The sequence below is a fragment of the Pseudorasbora parva genome, chromosome 2 (genome assembly GCF_024679245.1).
Source record: "Pseudorasbora parva isolate DD20220531a chromosome 2, ASM2467924v1, whole genome shotgun sequence".
NCBI lineage: Eukaryota > Metazoa > Chordata > Actinopteri > Cypriniformes > Gobionidae > Pseudorasbora > Pseudorasbora parva.
Genome location: NC_090173.1, coordinates 40,099,036 through 40,108,290, shown reverse-complemented (window position 1 = coordinate 40,108,290; position 9,255 = coordinate 40,099,036).

Below are 9,255 nucleotides of genomic sequence, written 5' to 3'. Positions count from 1 at the left end.
AGGGAATATAAATATAAGGATTTGATGCTGCAGGATATTAAGTAAAGATTGTGCTTTCAGTATATCAGGATACAGCCAGGTGACAGATTACTTCATCATCAGGATGCAGAGTTCCCCTGCATCTCCAGCCTAAATCACATCTAAAGTGATAAATCATAAGTATGTAGTTTAAGTGCTACTGTATCAGATTTTTAGATCTTTAGATAGGCCTAAGCTCTTTATGATAACAGATAAATTAACCTCTGTGCAGGGTTGTGTGTCACAACTGGACTATGTGCACAATCCATTTAGAGATGAGCCCTTTAGGTCTTGCCTTTCTATGGGTCAGTGACAAATGACAGTGTCAGTATTGGAAGGGGGGTAATAGTCTTTTAAAAGTCTATTTTAAAAAATGTGTCTGGAAAATAGAGATGCAATATTAATATTCGTGTTGGTATAAATTCATGCCATTTTCTAGAAAAGATTGAACTGAATGACTAAAAATATAATGAGCCGTAAATAGTAAAAAGTTAATATCATATTTTCCGTAAACTTTGAATGCATGCGAGTGTACACATTTCTTTTACAAATGTTTTAAAATGTATTTTGCAAGGTAAACATGTTTGTTTGTTTGTTTGTTTGTTTGTTTGTTTGTTTTATTTATATAAAAAATATATCTCAGGCTTAAAGCAGCACTTGGCTACTTTTGCTCTCGGGTCCCCCTACAGTTGGGAAAAAATAATGTCCTCAACTACTGTCGTAAGATCTGTCATCCTACAACAGGGGATGCCATCGCGCGTGCATTTGTTGATATGACAACCCTGATAGCCCTGAACTAGTGATGAGCGGGTCGTCTCATAACCTGCGGACCCCGTATGTCTATTTAATGGTCGCAGGTGCGGGCGGGTTGTAAAAATATATACAGTGGTGCGGGGCGGGCCAAATAACTTCATAAAAGCGTCCCCGCGGGTTGGTGCAGCACTAACAGTTCCCCTGAACACTGCAAGAGGAGTTCACATGCAGGTGTTCTTCTGGCGGCGCGTGTGAAATGTCTTCATCCCAGGTACAGTCAGTGGCATATGTTTCAGCATGTCATATGAATATAATTTCATGGGTTTTATTTTTTTCAAACGCCAAATAATCACGATGCTCACGTTTACAAGCCAGCGTCATTATAGTAGTCTATTGGTTACCGTTTTACAGAATCTATATGATACTTCAGTTCAATGTTTGAGTGGTAGCTCACCGTAACAAGCAGGACAGCATCGGTCGGGCACGCCTCCTTCAGCTCACGCTGACGAGCAAACCCTGGTCACATGTTGATCCTCGTCCTGCCTTTAATCACATCACTTTTTCATTTCCTCTTATTGCTTTCCTCCAACAAAACCTTTTCTTTCTTATTTGTCTGTGCTGCTTCGGACATGACTACATAATGCGACGAACAAAGTTGGGCTCGCACGTCCAAATTTAAGGAGGTGTGGGTGTTGGTGGAAGTGACGTATATGCCGTAAAGCAGTCGAATTTTGTAGTTCTTTATTTTCTCGGGTTACTACCCGAAACTCGAAGTTTAAAAGCACGATTAAAAACGATACAGACCCCATCAAGCTATGGCAGACGTGTCATTCAACCTATTGTAAGTCGATGTATCATCACAAGAGTCTTAAAAATATATTATGAAGGTTGAAAAGTTACCTAGTGCTGATTTAACAAATGTCAGAATACACAGTGCGTCAGTGCGTATGGTGCTGCTTAGCCGCATATGAGTCACGCTTACCCCTGTCCACCACCAAAAGTGCCAGGACTGGGCACGTGAGCATCAGAAATGGAGCAATAGCAGAAGGTGTCCTGGTCTGATGAATCATGTTTTCTTTTACGTGGATGGCTGGGTGCGTGTGCGTCACTTACCTAGGGAACACATGGCACCAGGATGCACTATGAAACGATGGCAAGCCAGCAGAGGCAGTGTGATGCTTTGGGCAATGTTCTGCAATGTGACCTTGGGTCCTGCCATCCATGTGGATGTTACTTTGACATGTATTACCTACCTAAGCCTTTTTGCAGACAATGTACAACCTTTCATGGAAAGTGGCTGGTGGCTTTGTCCTCTTTCAGCAGGATAATGCGACTTGCCACAAAGCAAAAATGGTTCAGAAATGGTTTGAGGAGCACAACAACCATGTGTGGTCCTGCTGTTTCGCAGCTTGCCTTGAAAATGAAAACAATCTTGCTGTTGTTGCTCTGTACACACACTAAACACTGTGAATTCTGTAATGTTTTTTTTTTAATGTATTTTAATGTATTTTTTTCATGGATGCTTAGAATGTATACATTTTTTATATAATAGAATTATATGGACTCCTTATATTTTGTTATTTGGTGTCCTTTTGGAATCTCCAATGATCCTTGAAGTTGGCAGAAAATACAGTTTTGTGAGAATCACCCTTCAATCTATTGAATTGTATTGTTTACTTTTTTAATATAGCAAATTATAACAAAATGAATGTGTTTAATTAAATAAATGGCATATGCTTATTTTACCAGTGTTATTAAAACATTTAAAAATATACAGATATAAAGAGATCAAGGCCAAAAACGAGTGCACGTCATTGACCCCCTTTGCTGTTGACACAATTTCAGCATTTTTTAGAAAGCTGATGTACTGCCAGGCAGGCCATAAGCCCAGCCTGTCATCTTTTTTAAAAACATGTTTACAGGACACTTATGTCCTGTGGAGACAGCAAGATGACAACAAGTCCATCCCTACAATGCTATCACCTCCTCTGCAGAGGGACAGATGCTTTGACTTTAGTGACATGGCAGATGTGTGATAGCTTGCTTTAACCCTCTGTCTACAGTCATATCGCCTCAGCTGTGATAGCGTTCCATCAAGAGGGGAGAGAGAGCGGATGAGTACTGCATCTAAACATCTGCAATCATCTCCCTGGGTTATTTCCCGGGGACACGTCAGCTGGACTTTCAAAAAACAAATTACTAAAAGCAAGGTCAACTAAGAGCACTATTCCAGGCACCTCGAAGTAAGGAACATCCACAGACATTGATGGAAATATACCTGCCTTATTCCTCAGAAATTAAATGTTTTCGAAATTGATGATAAAATTAGGGGCATATACTTTTTTACCTTGGACTCCACAAAACCACGGAAAAGACTTTGAGTAAAGCATTTAGCCAACCTTGTAATCAAATGATTTATTAGACCAGCATGTGATTCTTGTGTACAAAACCATATATGGTGGCCTTATAAATCATATGATTGCAAGGTTGGCTAAATGCTTTACTCACATTTTTTTCCACAGAAAGCATAAGTGAGCAGATAGAAGGTTGTATGGAAAGCTTGATGTCTGGGTAGTGGAAAACGGGGCACAACCTAACGCTTTTTGACTTTCTCAGTTTGTGTAAATCCACTTGGGGTTTAAAGTTTTTTTTTTTTTCTCACATTCATTTCACATGTCTAGTACAGTTATGTGGTTTTGTTTCATTAATACAGTGTATAGTTTTTTTTCTTGATTTACCCCAAAAGAATGGAAGTGAAATGTGACATTGGTGGGACATGTTGTAACATAAGGGGGCACATTGTAACATGACCAAATGGCAGCTTAAAATGTTACTGAATAAAAAATCCAAGACGAACTAAAATATTTTGTCAATAAAATACAATTATCACTTTTTTTTATTGGTGTTCTTTAATTATTAAAAATATATATTTATTTTTACAATAAACAACACAAAACTCAACGATAAAGCTCAAACTGCCAAATAATAATTTATCATTTCTAAACATTGACTCTCAGTTAAAGTTCACTCCTAAATAGAATTCCTAAAAATATTGAATATAATAGCATAGTTCAAACAGGGGCTTATTGTAATGCAGTGTTACAACCTATTGTTACAATGCACCCCATCTGCGCAACTGGGATTTAAACCACGGCTCTTGTCTTCTGCTGGTTAGATCAGCATTAAAGAACCATCTAAACTGTTAATAACAGATATAAGATTAAAATAATATCAGATTTGTCTCATTTTAAATCAACAAAAAAACAAAGATGAAAACATTTACTTTTGCTACCGTAAATATGTTCAGTGATATCTTCCAAAGAGTTTTAATTTTAGTGCATTTTTTTTTCTCTATACAGTGTTGACATGACAACTCGTAAATACACTAATTTTCGTCATCCTGGTATGTGTGGAAAAATTAAACCGTGTGTTACAGCTAACCCTGCGTTGTGCCCCGCGCTCCCCTTTACCTTTACCGCGGTTTATCTCAAATCTGACGATGCATCTGATGGTTTCTGTCAATAGATAGCCTCCACATAGTGGGAAATGCTGGAATATTGCTGTTAGTTGACCTTGTTGTTAGTGTAAAAAAAAAAAAAAATTTGAAAGTCCAGCTGACGTGTCCCCGGGAAATAACCCAGGGAGATGATTGCAGATGTTTAGATACAGATACTCATCCGCTCTCTCCCCTCTTTTGATGGAACGCTATCACAGCCGGGTGTTATAGCGCACAAGTGCAAATGAGACCTGAACAGCACACATTGCTATCTTTTTAAACTAAACTCATTTAAAGGGTTTAATTAATCCAAAATGAAATTTGTCATTAATGACTCGCCCTAATGTCATTCCACACTCCGTTCATCTTCAGAACACAGTTTAATATATTTTATATATAGTCTGAGAGCTTTTCTGTTCCTTCAATGAAAGTGAATGCACACTATACTTTGCCTTGCCGCTCATCATTCAACACTGTCCATGTCCAGAAAGGTAATAAAAACATCATCAAAGTAGTCCATATGTGACATAAGTTAGTTAGTTAGAATCTCTTGAAGTGTTGGAAATACATTTTGGTCCAAAAATGACAAAAACTACGACTTTATTCAGCATTGTCTTCTCTTCCAGGGTTTGTTTTCACTCTTCATGATTCATGATTCGGATCGCCAATGTCACGTGATTTCAGAAGTTTGACACGCGATCTTTAGTTTTTCCCAGTCATAGTTTTTGTTATTTTTGGACCAAAATGTATTTTCAATGCTTCAAAAGATTCTAATTAACCAACTCTTATGGGTGTGGAACGACATTAGAGTGAGTCATTAATGACATCAATTGAATTTTTGGGTAAACCAACCCTTAAAGCCTTGCAATTTAAACATTCACAAGCCAGAAGATGCAAATGAGAATTCTCTCGCGCGCTGTGAGAAGATTTGTGCGCTTATCCGAAGCGTGACCACATCTCAGACAGTGGCTGCGTTCGGAATTGCATACTTCCCTACTATATAGTATGGAAAAAGCAGTAGGCGAGCGAAAAGTATGTCCGAATCCTTAGTATTCATAAAAGAGTAGGCGAGAACTACCAGGTGTTTGGACTATTTCTCGCGAGATTCGGACGTACGTGTACTTAAGTTGCGTCTGAATATGCCTACTAACCTACTATATAGTAGGCGAAAACAGTACGTGAAAGGAGTAGTATGTTCGAAACCTCAATAATCATAAAATAGTAGGCGAGAAATCCCCGGATGGCCTACTGTGCTCCGCCCAGATTGTGAAGCACTCATCGTCGGATCCTTTTCTATCCCTGCCTTCCCATAAGGCCACAGGAAAGGATACGTCAGGAAAGGATACGTGGAGGAAAGTGATGCGGGTGTTTTCAAACTTGAGTATTACAAACTAAAATCACGATTCTGTGTTCAAATCACATTTGTTGAGCTTCTGTAGAGTAAACTTTTGAATTGTTGAAGGTGTAAAGTTGTCTAAATAGTTGTGATTGTGCTGTAAAAACACGTTTTATTGTGTATATAGCTAACAGGGGAGCTTCAGTACACATACGTCTCCAAAGTTGATTACATATACATCTTAAAGATAAAGATACTTACTAAATGTTTATTTAACATCGGACAGGAATTTTTGATAAGTATTGCAGATGAGCACATCACAACATAAAATAGACATCTGATACATCTGAATAGATCAGAATGGTGTGTGTGATATAATGCGGAGTTCACTGTTGTCAACTCGGCTTACTTTACATGAACCTGAGCAATGTAAATAAACAAATTTACATTAACTAAACATAAGTTATCAATTTAATTTGTCCATTAGTACTGTTGATAAACTGAGGAACATTAACACATCAGCAACTACATTTAAATGTAGTATTGAACATAATTCGCATAGGTAACGGTAATCTTGTCTGATGTTACAGGGACAGAAGAGCTCGTGTGTGTGGGGGGGGGGTGTATTTGGTGGAGAGCGGCTGATGAAGGAATGCTGTCATCAAAGACTTTGAGTCAGTACACTACAGAAATGAATAAAACATCTATTTAAATCTTAAGTTGTATTTTATTTCAAACAGAGTTATTTCAGCACTTCTGATTCTTCATTGCTTTGCATTTGCTGCAGAGCTTTTGTGGTGGAGCAGGGCCTGCAAGACACGGGTGTCATGTGTGGGGAAAACCTGAAACAAAAATATAAAGTAAGATCATTTAGTTACTTCTAATACAGAAATCAAATGACAATGTGCTGTTTAAATGAGTGCTTTTGTATTATGTTTGTGCATTTTTGTAGGATCTGAGATGTCAGCAGATGGGTGTGAGCACTGAGGATCCTGGAGTCTCCATCACTTCACCTGACCTAGTGCCTCATCTGGGCCAGATATTGCTGTGGTCTCTTCATTTTCAGTAAACCCAGAGCCAGTGGGACATCAAGAAAAAGAAAATTTCAAATTACTACTACATTAATAACCCAGTATAAATACAGATTCATCTTCCCAGTGCTGAAGTTCGCCTTTAAGTGAGCTTATACGGTTGAGAAAGACAAAGCATTTGTAGGCCTAAAGTCATTTTGGAGCAATGCATTGAAAGAGACAGCAGCTTAATATTACTTCTGTCTGTGTTTTTCATGTTAATCAAACGGCAAAAGGCAAGTAAATCATTTACTGTGTTTGACTGAATAGCTTTTGTAAGTTTAATAATGATTAATCTTTAATTTATACGGTTAAATATGCAATGTTATTTTACATTTGATTAATTTAGTTTTCACAGAAATTGAAGAAAATTAATAATGTTAGACATATAGCCTAACTTGAAAAAATGTTTCGCATAATTATTTGTATCTTTGCTCTATTGTATGTATGTTGCTTGTACGGACCTGTGAAACTTTGAAAAAAGTTTGAGTACCATGTGATGAGATTGGACAAAGGGTTTGACGGGAGGGATTTCTGCCTGAATGACTCTCAAATCTTGTGATTTAATCAAGAATGAGTTCCTTCTAGGGGTTGAATCTGTAACAGGCACACTTTTTTGAATGTTGTTCCCTTCTACGTGATGTTGATAGTCTGCAAGTTGTATTTATATGAACGTAAAACTGTGATACAAACCAAACCAAAATTGGGCTCATTTCTATTGCATACAAATATAATATGAATATATTATATTTGAATAATAACAAATATTTATACTTTTATCCTGATTTGAATTATTTATATTTATATACACATGTATGTATATGTGTATATGTGTGTGTATATATATATATATATATATATATATATATATATATATATATATATATATATATATATATATATATATATATATATATTTATATACACATGTATGTATGTGTATATGTGTGTGTATATATATATATATATATATATATATATATATATATATATATATATATATATATATATACAAATAAGTTGTATGTTTTTTTCCCTTGTTTAAAAGTAAGAACAAACATTGAAAAAATATTACTTTGTGATTCATGCATGAAAGGGTTAAACTTATAACCTTTTCAGCCGATCTAATTCGATAAGAGGGCAGTGCGCCGGTTGACACCACTGATTTCATTGTGAAGGAAAAACATGACTGAGCAGACTTTATATGCGCTCAGTCCACGCGACCTATTGGCAGACCATTTTCATTAGCATTTCTCATTAGAGTGGTGTTAAAAAGGATTACAGTGACATGCACAAACAGCACTGGACCATCACAAACTGTAGAACGTGTCTACATTCATTAAAGAAAAAAAGAAAATCCTTAGTTCAAAGACAAAAAGTTAGAGGCAGGAAATCAATTGGCAGTTCTGATTCAATTAGTAGCACAAAATACCTGAGTATCATTTTGAACAAATGAATGTCACTTTTCAAACCCCTTGGCAGACATCTCCTCTTCTGTTCAATCTGTGGGTCTGTTTGATAATGGTGAGTGAAATAGCTATAACCGGTCTTGGACTCAGGATAATTTTTGCCATTTCAAATCTCAAATCATTTAATTTCCTATTAATTTCAAATGTGCTTTTGTGCGTCTGTAGTGAATAATTAGTCATATTCCCCACAGGCCAAAGCTGCATAGACTCAGAAACTGCTCTAGAGGCTTATAATTAGTAGGGTAAATATATATTTTTAGATTATAAAATAGTGTGTTAACATTTTAATTCATCTTTTTGGAATAGCCTGCGGATGAAAATGATGAATGCTGCATATTGCATTAACCTTTTATTGCAAATATCTTTAGGGTCTATACAAAGATAAAGCTACCCATTTAGCTCTGCGTAAAAATCCTCTATTGTGTCTGCTGACAGTAACATTTATGTGCCATTCTTAATATAGTAAATCCTTACACTATACTGTTTCAAAACACGGCAAATATGGTGCTCATGCACCTTTATGATCCTGAGTGGATTTTTTTTTTTAGAGTGAAGACAGCTAGACTAACTAACATCAGCTGTATAATTCATAACATGTTCAAAAGTTAAGAGTGATGTTTATGCGCATACATAAAAAATGTATCACATTTGTGTTGGAATTAAAATCTGCCTTGTCTGAGTGTTTCTTGTAGCCATGAAGGATGATGTAAAGGAAATCACAGTCCATCTGTGTGGCCCTCATGATCACACTGTTCCACACTGATCTTTCTATGGTCAGAGGAAGACAGATTCCTGTCTGCTTCAGTGCATTGGTTATACCTACAGCACACAAAAGAACACAAATACCAAAGTGAGTCCTAACAGCTGTAACACTCCTGTAAAATAGCAGTAGCCTATTATCCAACAAGACACTAGCCAGTTTCCCGGAGGTAGTGGGCAATCTTAAAAAAAAAAAAAATCTGGACACTGTGTTGATCAAGAATAGTCCGTTAATTATTATTATTAATAATATTATATTAATAATATTATATCACTGGCACGTGCATAGAGCTAAATGATATATAAATAACCTCCCTCGAACTTGTATGCGAGCGTACATTTTGGGGTAATAAT